Consider the following 14,297-nt stretch of genomic DNA (forward strand, 5'->3'; position numbering starts at 1 on the left):
AACAAGAATTTTAAAAAATCAGAAAGTATAATTAATTCATGCAAATCCTTTTAGAAACATTTGTGCTTGTCTATGGATTCATGCTGTCTTATTTCTTAATTCACCTATGCTGCATTATTAAAAAATATAAATTCGTTACTGTGAAAAATTATTTTGGCTGAAGCATCACCACTTTCACCAACATTCTTGTATGAATCAGAGCATGATAAAAAACATTTGACTTCATAAATATTTTACTTCTGAATGACTGATGAAAAAAGGAGTCTATAAACCACAAATACCTGCTTGGTAAATGATGCAAGAAGTTCTGTAAAAACTAATTGATAATTTTGAGATCAGTGAAAAAAAATTATAAATCTGTCTTCATGAAGTCTTTTGTTTAAAAAATGAAATGATTTAGGCTGTAAAATATAAGCTAAACAGCAAGAGGCTCAATCAACAGCTTTAAACTAAATATTTACAGCTGAAAGCAGAAGATAGTTATAGATATAAGTAATTTCAAAATTGTATTTATATTTTTATTCTTTTGCTCATTCTCACTTAAACTATTACAGCATTATACACAGTTAATTACTTCTGCTGGAAATAAAAATATTTACTTCTAGCACCTTTTCTCAGCGGACTTACAAGAACCTATTTAAAATTTGTGTATATGGTGTGCTGCACATCTTAAAACCATAAAGACCATGTCAGGGGCTCTAAGGAATAATAAAATATTAATTTGATGGCAAAAATTAAGTGGCTTAAAGAAAGAAGCTGTTGTTCATCCCATGAGTGGCTTTTAAGACATTGATGTCTGGTTTTGAATGTGTCTATTCTTAGCCAAACTAACCACATGTAATGAGACCTAAGTAACTATCTGACTTCAATCAAGCAGCACACTTATGGAAAACCATCAGTTTTCTCTCTGTCAGTATGAGAAAGACGATTTCCTCTTTCTGGAGTCTTCTGATTTTGGTAACTTTTTACAAGGTCTGTTTCATCCCTGTGAACTTAGAGAAAAGGTATGCCCTTAAAGAAAAGACAATTTCATTACACATATATAAATACAAAGAAAGAAAACCACAGAAAGTGTTACATGGGATACTGTAATTCACTGAGGAAACAGAAATCTCTAACTGACCATGAATAGAGAAACAAATAAATTAATTATATGCTCGTTAAAATAAATGAGCAGTTCAGATACTCTTCTGTTTCAAGAGAATTCCATTTACAGTGCTTAAGGATTCAGCAGTACTATTGTTTAGTAGTGGGATATATTGTGTCATCAGGTTTAAGAAAGAAAGAAATTGTACTTTGTTTTCAGTGAATGCCAGTACTAGTCAGTCATATGGTCAAAAGGCCAATTTACCCAAAAAATACTGTACTATAAACTGGTTTGCAGTTAGCAAATGAATACTGACTATAAATTATAATAACACTGAATGTCATCAAAAAACATGTTAATAATTTATTTTAGCATGAATTAAACAGATAAATGAAAAAATTACTACCAGAGGTACATGTGTAGTAGTTACCAGGAGTGATGGTCATTTTTCATTTTGTACTTTTGCTTAATAACCATCAGAGTATATCAGAGAAAATATTAGTTTTCAAAAGGAGATTTTCAAAAGTAGCTTTTGAGTATCCAAGTTACCTGACCAGATCCTACCTTCTTCCTCCTTCTATTGACATATTCTTTAAAGTAAAGCTAAATGCTGAATACATCCTAAGGAAGCACCAGATAGTTTAAAGACTTTAAACAACATAATATGAAAGCATTGGTAAAAGGGCAGATGGCAGGAGAAGAGAAAGAAGAGCAGGGAGAGAATGTGGCAATACAGAAATGAGCAGAAAAAGGTCTACTTCACAGTTCAGAGATGTGCAAAGAGCAGAAGTCATCAAACTTAAGCCAAGACTGTAATTCTTTTGAGATGTTCCAGTGAAATCATTCTTCTTATCTCTTGAAGTTAATGATCAGAAGGACAAAATGGAATTATGACCCATAGTCCTTGAGGGAGGAAGAAGAAAAAAAGAAAAAAGACCCAACCATTGCACTGTGCTATCTCCAGGATATTTCCAAGAACAGAATAGCCCAGGAGCTGGATGTATTTTTTTGCTTACTCATACCATTGTTATGCATGTCTTATCAGACTTCATTATTCTAACAATTAGTATCACGATTACTTTTAGAGAGACAGTCAGCCTTGGAATGCAGATGTGCAACATACGGTTGGTTATGCATATGTGTCAAGTCTTTCAACAGCAAAGAGGAGAAAAATAGACAAGACTTGGATTTTTTTTTTTTTTTTGGCTTTTACATTTTAGATGCTTTTGCACTATGTGGCTGGTATTCACAATTATACTTGATCTTGTTCAGTTTAGAAAATAAGGTTTATATTCTTTTTCACAGAAGAAAAGACAAGTACTATTTAAATCTTTATATTGAGTTTCAATATTAAGCACTCCTTTTGCCTATCAGCTTGGGAGGGTAGTTGCAGCTTTGAGTTACCATATTTGGAATGTTGTTCTCTTACAGGTAGAAGTTACTGCCGACAACAAAAAAAGAAGAGTTTGGAAGCAGATCTCATTTAAGATTTACTGCATTGCCAGACTCAAGGGACGTGTTTATTCAGGAGTCCATATCTGCCATGCAAACCACTGAACAACTCCATCTGATAGCTTTTCAAAATAGTTATTCTTGATACAACATTTTTGGCCGTGATATGATCCAGATAATTTATGTAGTTTATATGTTTATCTATGTACTAATTAACTCTTTGTCTTTTGGAGCTCTGATTTCCTGTTTAACACATTTAACAGTGTGTCACTGTGATCCAAGGAGAAAAATTCTTTTGGCATTTATGTGGTGTGAAGTCAAAACAATTCAGTAGACTTACACTCCCTTTAGAGCAGAATTTGATCCTCTCAGTGGAATTAACAAACAGCTGTAATTGCCTCCATTAAAAAAAAAAAAAAAAGCGCAAACAGATTTTACCTTCCTTCCTCACCATTTGTTTTTTTTACATGCCAACACATTTAGCAGAGGACAGCGCAAAGCTTTTCAAGAAAGCACATTCAAGTCAGTAAAGTCAAAAACAAAGCTGAACCCAGGTTTTGAACTGGTCTCCCATTAAAACTGCTCAAGGGGGATCAACTATCAAGATTTTAATCTGCAGCATTAGGAATAACTGAATACAGTTTGCTGTGAAAGAAGGATCAACATGAAGGAAATTAGAGCTGAGAATGGCATTGTTTTGCAGGGCAGTGCTTACTGAACTAATAGGAACATTCACAGGAAATGTCAGCTGTGGGTGATGTACTGTAAAGATGTGGAAATGCCTGTCCCTTTTAGGAGCCAGTGCTTAAAAGCAATTTTCATCAAATTATTTACAGTAGCACATATGACACTAAGAAGCTGACAAAAGCATGTGAGGAAGTACCTGTGCACTTAAACTGCAGGAACCGCAGGATATCTATAAAACTTTCTCTACTTTTATTCAATTGGTATATTTCATATTGTTTTCTTTTGAAATGATGGATACAAAATTTTTATTCATGATGTTTTTTGGAGATCCACATGCCACGTAACCTAAAGTAGATGTAAGATTTATTTTCTGTAATATGTGAATGTGTGCTGATTTGTATGTGTAAATTTTTGCGCTGAAACATTTTAAATATGAAGACTGCTGCAAAAGTAATGCCTCCTGAGAGGTGGATGTTGGTGGGATGTAGTAGAGGTTTAACATTTCCACTAATATCCCATTACATTTTGCTGCTTTGTGACAGATGGCAGCAGAGGGGCAGTCTGACAGAATGGTACCTGACATGGAAATGCATATGAAATGAAGGTGTGTAATTGAATTCCTCCATGCAGGAAAAACTGGCGCTCACTGACACTCACTGATGCTTGCTGAACACTTACGGAGACCAAACAGAAGATGTGAGCACAGTGAGGTGCTGAGTGGTGTGTTTCAGCAATGGCAACAGCAATGTGAAAAAGAAGTTCAGGATGGCCGTGCAGATTTTTATGAGAGTAATATGCAGCCTTTTTTTTATTGCTGCTGAAAATGCATAACAGTGGTGTTGACTATGTTGAGAAACAGTGTTCTGCAGCTGAAAATCTGTTTTATCCAATAGTGTTATTTTGCTCTTTGCATATGTTATCGTTTCCAGGGAAATAAGTAGGAGTCATTACTTTTGGAGCAAGCTAACTATTTACACTGCAGAATCTGGAAGGCCGAGAAATGCTGAAAGTTTTAAGATGCTTTAGAATGCATTTGGTGGCTATCTTGACTTTGTCGAAAAATATATAGACATTTTTCTTTAAATAGACTAATCTAGTTTGATTTGCATTCTTTTTATGATCCATATATAGCATACATTAAACAAAATTTTAACTACAAATGCATTTTTATCAAACTCATTATCCCCAGAATATTACTATCTCTTTATTAAATCACATAGGAAGCATTAGGTGTGATTAACGTGTACGGCAGATGCTAGAACAAAGTATTTAATTGAGATACATGTTAGAGTCTACTCTGCTTACCTTACATTGAAGTTTGCCGGATAACATGCTGACATTGTCTTACAAAAAAAAAAAAAAAAAAAAAAAAATTGGAAATTTTTGGAAATTCAATTTGAAATTGAAATAAGATAATCTGGAGTATTCTGAAATTGACTCACTAAAACAAAAAGAAAAAAAAATTAAATTTAGCATTATAAATAGAATATTTTATATAAAAAAACACAACAACAAAACAAAACAAACAACCCCCCCCCACAAATAAAGAGAACCTTAATATTGTCAGAAATGTATTCCATGGTTTTTGTCTGAAAACTTATTCTGACAAAATTAGAACTGACTTTGTAACACTTTGACAGAGCTGAATGTTCCAGAGGAAGAACACAATTCTGCCTAAATTTCTCTGATCAGGACCAAAAATAATGAATAGTGGTTTTCAAAATTCCCAGCATAGAAGTATATAAACTGTTGAGAATTTAGAAGCCAGAAAGTGACAAAGTATACACATTTCATCATTCAGCATGTGGCATGAGGAATCTGATGCTGTTTGTTGGCTGACAACCTTAGTTCTCAAATTTTGAGAAAGGCAGAACTCCGTGGCAGGATTAAGCTGATCTGGCTGACCGCAGAGTGATGAGCTATGACTGACACAGCCCCACTCAGAATGGCGTTCTCATGCACAGCAGAGGAAAAAATGCTAAAATTTCCTTTCCCTTAGAGAACAGAGATGAGAAAGAAGGCAGTGGAGAAGAAAAAAAAATACATGGCATAGCATATGTTATGAATTTAAAAGAAAAAATTGCTTACTCAAGAGCATAAAAGATCCATTAGTATTTTGCTTTTTTTTTTTTTTTTTTTAAATGTAAAATTCACTCATTTGGGGTGAAGTGTCAGAGATATTTTGGCAGCCAAAGTGCTATAGAGCTCAGGCCTTTGCTGTTACTGTTGCTGAATGCTTGGTAGCCCCAGCTGCACAAGAGCCCACAGGCAGAAGCTTCACATAGACCCAGCAGTCTGGCTAGGAAGCATAAGCATTTCCCAAAGATTTGTAGTCTGACACTTCCTACTTGTGTGTACTAGCCTGCTCAACATCCAGGCTCCCTGCAAGTGACATTACACTTTGGGATTCACAGCAAGCATATTGAAAGTAATGGAAAAATTCACATTGATCTTCAAGGCCTTCCAGACAGACCTTCTGTGAGTGCAAATGCTCCAAACACCAACGTTGGGATGTTAATGTGACTTTGTCATAGAGTGAAATTGTATATAAACAATTTTAAAGTGTGGAGCAATAACCATTTAGTGAGTGAGATGAAATGGGGACATGTAATTAACATATTTTAGCATTTTGTTTATATAATAGCAAAGACATTCCTATGAATTTGGGGAATTTTTTTTAGTCATCAATTTATTAGCATTTATTAGCAATTTTCTCTCATGTTGAATTGAGGGACTCCGCCTATTCTATTTATTTACTTGTCCTCTGTTCTAGATTTTTATTTTATACTTCTGGGATAGTCAGCATGAAATTAAGAGAGAAGAAAAAATCCTGTTGATCTTAACAGTTCCTGGAAACAACAGAAAGAAATGGCGTACTGACCAAAGGGAAGATCTGGAGCAGGTAGTTGTCACATCAACTATAACATACAGTGAAGCTCCAGTTATCAAAGTTTTCTAGTACCCCAGGGATGTGTGTATAATGGGGAGTCTACCCCATGTAACAGACATCCCGATTACATTTGAACTTTCAGCATCCTACAGCAAACACAAACCTAAACCAGAGCTGTGTGTATACACAGAAATCTAAACAGATTAGCTTACTCGGAGACAGTGAACCGAACAACAAACAAACAGAAATTAGGATAAAGGAGATCAATACACAGCAGCACAAGGGAAGGTTAGCATCTAAATCTCAGTTGCTGACAACTGGTGGATTCATCACTTTTTTTCAGAGGAGAAATAGCTAGTTCAGCCTCTCCATTGAGAACACAGGCAAGAATGGCATTTACACATTTGCAGCTCACACAGCAATCCTGTGAGGGTGGATTATTGCATACTGAGGAAAACAAACATAAGCCAAGCTCCGGGATCACATTGTACTGCTAACTACTTTTCAAAGAAAGCTCAGACTATGGAGATTGCAAATATCACAGGTCCCACATCGCAGTGACAAACACAGTATACAAACACTAAAGTCATTGGTGTGTTTAGATAGTCCTGATCAATCAAACCAAGCTCCTGTTATCATGTTTTCAAATGAATTTTCTGAAGGATAATAGCAGTGTGTGTACATGAGGGAGAATCAAATTTACTAGCATTTTTAAAGTAACATACACAGCCTTATATGTTCCTTTTGAGAAAAAAACATTACCAGGTCCTACATTGCAGTTGTTTTCTTCAACTGTACTAGTTACAGTAACTTCTAAAACTATAATTTTATAGGCAGATACCAAGCATACCTGAGATCCTTTATTATGCACTTGATTACATGTACCTGATTGACATCGTAACCACTGCATCTTTTCTGTGATGAGGAATTAAATATTATTTTTTAATTCATAAAGTCTAATCTACAACTATACAGGTTCACACTATGCAATAATAAAGAGGACATATGATGAAACCTGACAGAATATTGAGCTTATTGCACAAGTGTGGACAGCTGAAAAGGCAAGAAATTATACAGTTGTTACTGGGCTGCTTCACCTTAACACCATATAAACAAAAGCGTTGTTGTTAATCAAACTCTTCAGCTGCCTGATCCCACAGTATTAATCCTAAATGTGAAAACCATGAACCTCCAGCTTTGTCTGATATATAAAACATATGATTGTGCAGCAGCCTGTTCTGGTGAAGAAATTATTTTAATGTTTGAAATTAGAACATACACATATAGAAGAAATAATGAAATAATGCCCTAAATTTTTCTTGTGCCATAATGTTGTTCTTTATTTTCTATAATGCTCACTTTCTACTAAAATGGCAATGATTTTTAATGGTACACAAAAGATACAGAATAGACATTGCACCAATATGATAAATGGCTTAGTATTAAGTGCACTACTTGTTCTTTTATTATATTATTACGTATTATAGAAGAAATATTAAATCTGCAACAGTTCTTAAAAAAGAAAACCCTAAACATTTCTTAAAGTATATGGTCTGAAAGAGTAACTTATCTTTGAAAAATTGCATTTTCATTCTGCAAGTGCTTACTTCAATCTCACCCTTTATAAGAATAATTTATTTTTCAGTAATACGTAGCTATGTGCTCTTCTGATACAGAGTGTATGAACAATCTGGCACAAGGATGATCCTAGATGGTCTTTAGTATGATGCCAATGTGCTAGTCACTGCTACTTATCCTTAACAATAATCAGCTTTTTTTTTTTTTTTTTTTTAATTTTTATACATACACAAAGATATTTTTCTCACTTTTTCCACAGTAATAAAGAAATCAATAGCAGAATTTAAGTTTAGATTTCCAAAGTGAAATATACATTTGGTAAGAGGTGTTAGAAAGCACAGTTTTATAACGATCATATAGATTTCTTTTTTTTTTTTCCCAGAAGTTATCAGGTAGAGATCAATATGTAAAAGATAATTAGTATCTTCTGCACAGTTTAGTCCAAAATAAACTGTTTTTTTTCCATCTTAAGTAAGTCCTGTACTTTTCATATTTTTCTTCTTAGTTCTTTATGACTAATTGGGATAACATAAGCCTGCTCTCTCTTGGCTATTACTGACAGTCAGCTTTCTCTCCTGAATAAACCCATCTCTTGAAAACTTACTTATGTAGCACACAGCAGGAGAAATGGAGGGGAAGCAATCACTGTCCAAAGTGAGGTGGAAAGAGGATCCTGAATGAAAAATAGACAGATATGAATCACACATGCCAGTTGCTGAAGTAAAGCCTATTTATCCCTAATATGTTGGTGAAGTTGCAGAGAAGAGTTTATCTATGTGAATATAGGATTCTCACAGTATTGCCAAGGTCAGTGATAACGGATGGTGATCAAGTTAAAGTTGCAGAAAGACTGCTTTCACCTGTGCACTTTTTTTTTTCTCCCAAACATTTCAGAAATTAAAGTACACTAATATGCTCAGTGGGCCACATATTCTTCCTTTCCCAGTTTCCCAAGTAAGCCCTTCTTTTCCTCTACTTTATATTTTCTTTAGGCACTAGATTCTTGAAGATGAATGTCAAATTGTAGTTGTAATGACAGTTTTGGGTAGTGCTTTCATTCACATCCCACACACCTCCAGGATCCACGGGGTGCATGCAGGGCAGAATAGAGAGCTTAGCTTTTAATGGATGGTTAAGAAGTAATGAAAGGAGAATCAGCTTATCTCAGGCTTCCCTGTGAGCTACACTGTTTTCAAATAGCTTTTAGCTGGGACTTCTCTTCATAAGGCTATATATTGTTCAAGCATCTACCTCAAGAAATATGACTGTTTCAGATACACCATTTAGATACAACAATTGTAGCAATAACTTTAAATTGCATTAAAAGTTTGCACTGTACTTGATAATGCAAAAATACACTACTGAGATCAATTTCTGGTGAAAATCATTATATTCCTCCTTTTAGTAAAGAAAGTGGCTCAGATCTGATCCACTAATGCACTGCATATGTCAGGCTTCCAGAGTAATAAGCTAAGATTACGGCAGATGTAGGGATGTACAGTGTACCTGAAGTCTTGTAGTTTGCACTGGAAAGTGTACACACCACTCCTTTCAGGCTATCAACTGTCCAAAATTCCTTAGATTGCTAGACTTGGCATAAGCTGCATAAAACGGTTTCTTTCTTAATCTATCATTTCAGGTTATAGTTATGCAACATCCACAGAAGAAATTATTTTACAAAACTGTGGCAATTTGAAATTATTCATCTAGTAAACTGAATGCTAATCAAAAAACATTTTTAGTTTAAAAATATGGTGTGCTGAGTAAAAACAGTGGCAATAGGAAGGATTACTGCTAAGGGAAATTTCCACAGGAGAATCAGAGGTAAGGCGGCATGTTTGTGCATCACCATGTCCTAAAATATGCATCTGCACTGAGTTCATAATGATCAACTGGGACCTTTGGCAAACCTGCACTGTAAATGCTTACCAGTGACTTGATTATTCCTGAGCATTTGAAATCCCCAGAATGACAATGGAAAATTTGTATGAACAAAAAATAACAAAATTCTTACTTAAAAACAAACAAAAACTTGGAAATTGCTTTTTTTTTAGTTTTCATATTGCATTCTTTTAGTTCCATATCAACTCACATTTTGCTCAGTTTATTACCCAGCAAAAATTTTGACTTACAGAGTCATTACCAGAGAAAGAAAGAATGGGCTGTGATTGATACAAGTTATTGTTCTAATGCAATCTCCAGCAATTTTCACCCTCTTCAATAATGAAAAGCTAAAGTTTGGAAGCTGTTAATAAACATTAGCTGGTAAGAAGGTGGTATTAACTTTATTTACTTAGACTATAATGGTCAGAAGTCCACTGAAGTAAATAGCAATTATTAATTTGGGATCAAGTCACAAATAGATGGCAATATTTGGTAAGCATTTACTCTGAATACAATGCTGCACTTTTTGAGGCTTGCTCAGGTCACCTCATATTTTATGCAAACTATTTTGGAGAGCAGAGGAATTAACCTGTTCTGTAAATTAACATTTCCTTTTCACAGATTTAATAACACGTTTTGCAACTGATTTTAACTGGTATTAACTAACTCATTGCTTTAACCTTCTCAAAGTTGCATCCTGTGACTGACTTTTACTGACTGGATTGAGTTCATCAAGATGAGGGTACTAAAGTATTAACATCTCTTTCCAGATTTATTTTTATCCTCTGATGTCAGTGTTTAGTTTCAAGAAATTAAACTATGAGTAGCAAAAATATTTGCAATTCATATGCCAGTTTTTGTTCTTCAATCGAGACTCTAAAAATATGGAGTAATAAACAGGCTGAAGCTAAACTGAGTATGTTAGCAGTTCATTATACCTAGTCCTCTTCAGATGGGCAATAAAGCTGTTGACATACCTGAAAACCAGAGGCTTAAAAAATAAAAATCTTCATCTTCTGTGTTCTGGCAAATATTGTTGGTAATTTATGGTAGCAACTGAACGAGTGTTTATACATGCACACAAACACACACCTCACAACTTTCCAAATAAAAGCTTTCCTTTCCTTTACACGAAAGTTTTTTTTTTTTTTAATTAACAAAAAGTGCCATTTCATTTAAAATAAATTTCCTTGGAAACTGGCCAAGAATAAAGGCATTGCATCTGCTTGGCAGTAAAGGCGGCACAGCAGGCACCAAGCTACAGCTATAGAGCATCACAATCCGTTCTACTATGGCTATGAGCAGTAGTCTCAGGTGCTTCCCAGGACAAATCATGGACACCTCTTCCTTGACTTTGGATTTCCTGTTTATTGTAGCTCTCTGATCTCAAAATTTTTGCTCTCTGTTCTTTTCTGAGTGGATAAAAGTGGAGCAATGAGGAAAATAATTAGGTTACTAAAAAGACAGTCTTGGATTGAGCTAGGTTCCTTGTTTCTACCCGAGACCTTGTTTTCCTAGAGTCTCATGCTGCACTAGAAGAGAAATGTCTCATTAAAAATAAAGTTTGGGTGATTCTCATTTGTTAGGAGGAAGACAGCAAAACAACTGACCTTCAGTATGGGTGCAGGTCAGTAGATTAACGTCTCAGTCTTGCTTTTGAAAACACTGATCCATTTTGCTGTTCAAATAAGCTCTACCAAGGCTCCAGTTTTTAGAATACATTTCCTATGATTAAGACTAACTGAAAGCAGTCAGCAAAGGGTTTTTAAAAATATATATTAAGCAGTGCAGCAACAGTACATTCAGATGTTTCTTATGTTAGCATTTCTGAACAGGTATGAGAATTCTACTTCAATTATTTATTCCTCTCAATATCTGGTTGCTCTTCTTATTAAATATTAAAATGTAAGAATTTCTGGAAAGACACTGTTAGCATTGATAATGGTTGTTCTCTGAATTACTTTTAACTAACTTACTAATTGAAAGCATAGGTTTGTTTTTTTGGTTTTTTTTTTTTGTTTTTTTTTAAGTAAGTTAAGCATCATCTGGGAATGGCATTGTAACAGTGCTTTTCAAGGTTACTTTCTCTTCATTAAAAACTTTGTAAAATAATAATGAAGAGGAAACTGTCTCATTAAGGAAAGAATAAGATCACTCGTCAATTTTACTTCTCTTCTCATCTAACATTCTATCGGTAGGAGCATAACAATACCTTGCATTTCTTAAGAATTCTTTGCCCCATATTCACTGTAAACAGAGAGGAGCCATAATTATACTTCATTTGATCCATATCAAAGCTACTGATCCATGTATCGATTTACATAAAGTAAAGCACATAAAACATTTTTGCTTTTCACCCTTACTTCGCCACCTTCTAACGAAAGTTTTCCTTTGCAGACTTCATTTGAATATAAAAATCTCCCGTTGAAATTTGCGATGTTAAACAAACCATACCAGTCATTCAACTTTTTAATTAAGGATTCAGTGTTCCATCCCTTTTTAGACATTAAAATTCAGGTGCAGTCATTAATCTTTCTAAATGAATTCACCTGTGGCTAATACTGATGTATTTTCTATGAGGCTTGTCATGGACTGCATACTGCATGCATAACCACTCTACTGTTAATTACACAAGGGATTATCGTTAGTGTCATAAAGATAAAGCCTTGCTAGAAGTATTACAGACATTTTTTGAGCAATGACTTATTTCGTTTTTGTTAACAGCTACCTAAGTATTTAAGAACAATAGAAGTTTGTTTAAAGCATGGACGAGTGTGTGGTGAATATCAGAGAACTTCCAAAATCAAAAATAGTGTCCAAAGCAGCTGACCATCTCTTTGTTGTCTTGTCTTGTTGTATCTGATACTGTTGTATCAGTTTCACTTCTCAAACTAGGAAGAAAAGAAATAATGCAAATACAATATACTCCTTTTAAGATTCAGATGTTAGAGTTCTATGTCAAGCATTCTTCTCTAAAATAATTTATAGCACTACACACCAGTCTGCTGGGGAAGAAAAAAGTTCAAAGGTTGGTAGGGAACAAAGAAATCTGTAGCATAGTAAGCAGTGTAACTTACTGAAAAGTTCATGGAAATGTTCATGGTGCAGTGTGCTAGGGCAAACAAAGCTTCAGAGAAAAGCAAGAGAATAGTATATAAACTACCTAAGTTTTTAATACTCTGAGGTCTGAGCTTATTATTTGAGCATTATCAATTAGAAATGCAATTCTGTCTAAAACTGTTACATCTAGCACCAAACAAAATTTTGGTAAAAGACTTGCCATCATCAGCAAGACTAGAAGATACTTCCTATCAGTTGATCTCATAGGTTCTGCTCCTGTTATGACTTGAGTAAGCTTATCATAGCCATCCAGAGAGAATTAATCAACACAGAGAAAACATGAAATAAACATATGTAGTTAAAAGCAAGAACAACAACTTTGTTAAAAAGATAATACGATAGAGAAAAAGATTTGATTTGCATGCCCACTGCATCTGTTTTAAATTAACTTCAGTTGAATTACTCCTGATTTACACCATTAGAAGACAATCCCCAAGATGTTCTTAAATTATTGAAGAATTTGAAATTATACACATCAGTGAAAACCCTGAGCAAAACACAAAAAATGGCATTGTGAAAGGATCAAAACAGACAAAGTAGTGAATTAGTCTTTAAAAGAATAATTAATGAAACAGTTAAAACTAAAATTTCTTTTTTTTATTTCCTAATATTTTTAGTGGAGGAGAGATGAAAAGAGACAGGAGGGGATGACTAGGAGTGTGATATTTTTCTAATTCAAGTATTAAATACATTCCAGTCAAAAATGAGCTATTTTTAGCTCTAATAGCATTGTAGCATAAATCAAAAAGAAGCCATCAGGGTCTGACATAATGAATTACTGTAAGAGATTCACAATGATTTTTAAAAAAAAATTATTTTATTTTTAGATTTCCTCCACTTTTGAACACCTGAAAAGTGAGGGGCATTGGAACAGAACTACCCACTTCAAAGATTTACTTCACACTTTGCTTTCCATCCGTTAAATCCCTCAGGCCTTACTTCTATAAACAATAGGAGATAATTAGATTTATGCATGTAATTTGATTTAAATTGATTCTAGCAGTTATTCAGTGGTATTGGGGAAGTTGCAGAGCCAGCCAGTGGACACACACACACGAGTAACTTCATAAATGACTTGAAAAAGAATGATCACTCTTTCTAAACAAGACTTTGTAGGTGCCATAAAAGTAAACTGTAGATCAATGCACTTTATTTGAGAAACTTGATTTTCTCAAGTCTGGAGGTTTCCTCTTACATTCTTCTCTGGTTTGTCAAGGTTACTGTTCGTTGTTACAGTACCAAGATTACAGGGAAAATGTCCAGATATCAGAAGCAAACCATTTATTTAAGTAAGGTCTGGGGATAGAAGTGTCAGCTGGAAGGATTTTGTGACAATGGATGTGTGACTTGTTAGGATTGAGAAGATGCAGTGCTTGCTATTGTGGAAAAGCTCCTAGTGAAGGTTAAATTTAATTCAGGATGGTAAACCACTTTTGCCATCTTTGGTCAATGATAGCCAATACAATAGACCAAAATACACTTCTGCTTTTGCCTATAAAGTATAGATAATTCCAACTGCCCCCTACAAAAAATAAAGTGCTCATGAACTTTTCATTAAAAATTAATGAAGTATTCCTGAACTAGATTCATTATTGCAGA

At 34.4% G+C, this 14,297-nt stretch overlaps 1 long non-coding RNA gene across 1 annotated transcript in view; it reads right to left on the reverse strand.

The window, feature by feature from the left end:
* Positions 1–14,297, reverse strand: part of LOC149916861 (uncharacterized) — a 43,841-nt gene that overhangs the window by 9,315 nt on the left and 20,229 nt on the right. The window contains exon 2 of the long non-coding RNA XR_016468960.1: positions 8,299–8,367. This is a non-coding gene — a long non-coding RNA (uncharacterized LOC149916861). The remainder of the gene's footprint in view (positions 1–8,298; positions 8,368–14,297) is intronic.

This window comes from Phasianus colchicus, chromosome 9 (genome assembly GCF_987193195.1).
Source record: "Phasianus colchicus chromosome 9, bPhaCol1.hap1.1, whole genome shotgun sequence".
In the NCBI taxonomy this organism is placed as follows: Eukaryota; Metazoa; Chordata; class Aves; order Galliformes; family Phasianidae; genus Phasianus; species Phasianus colchicus.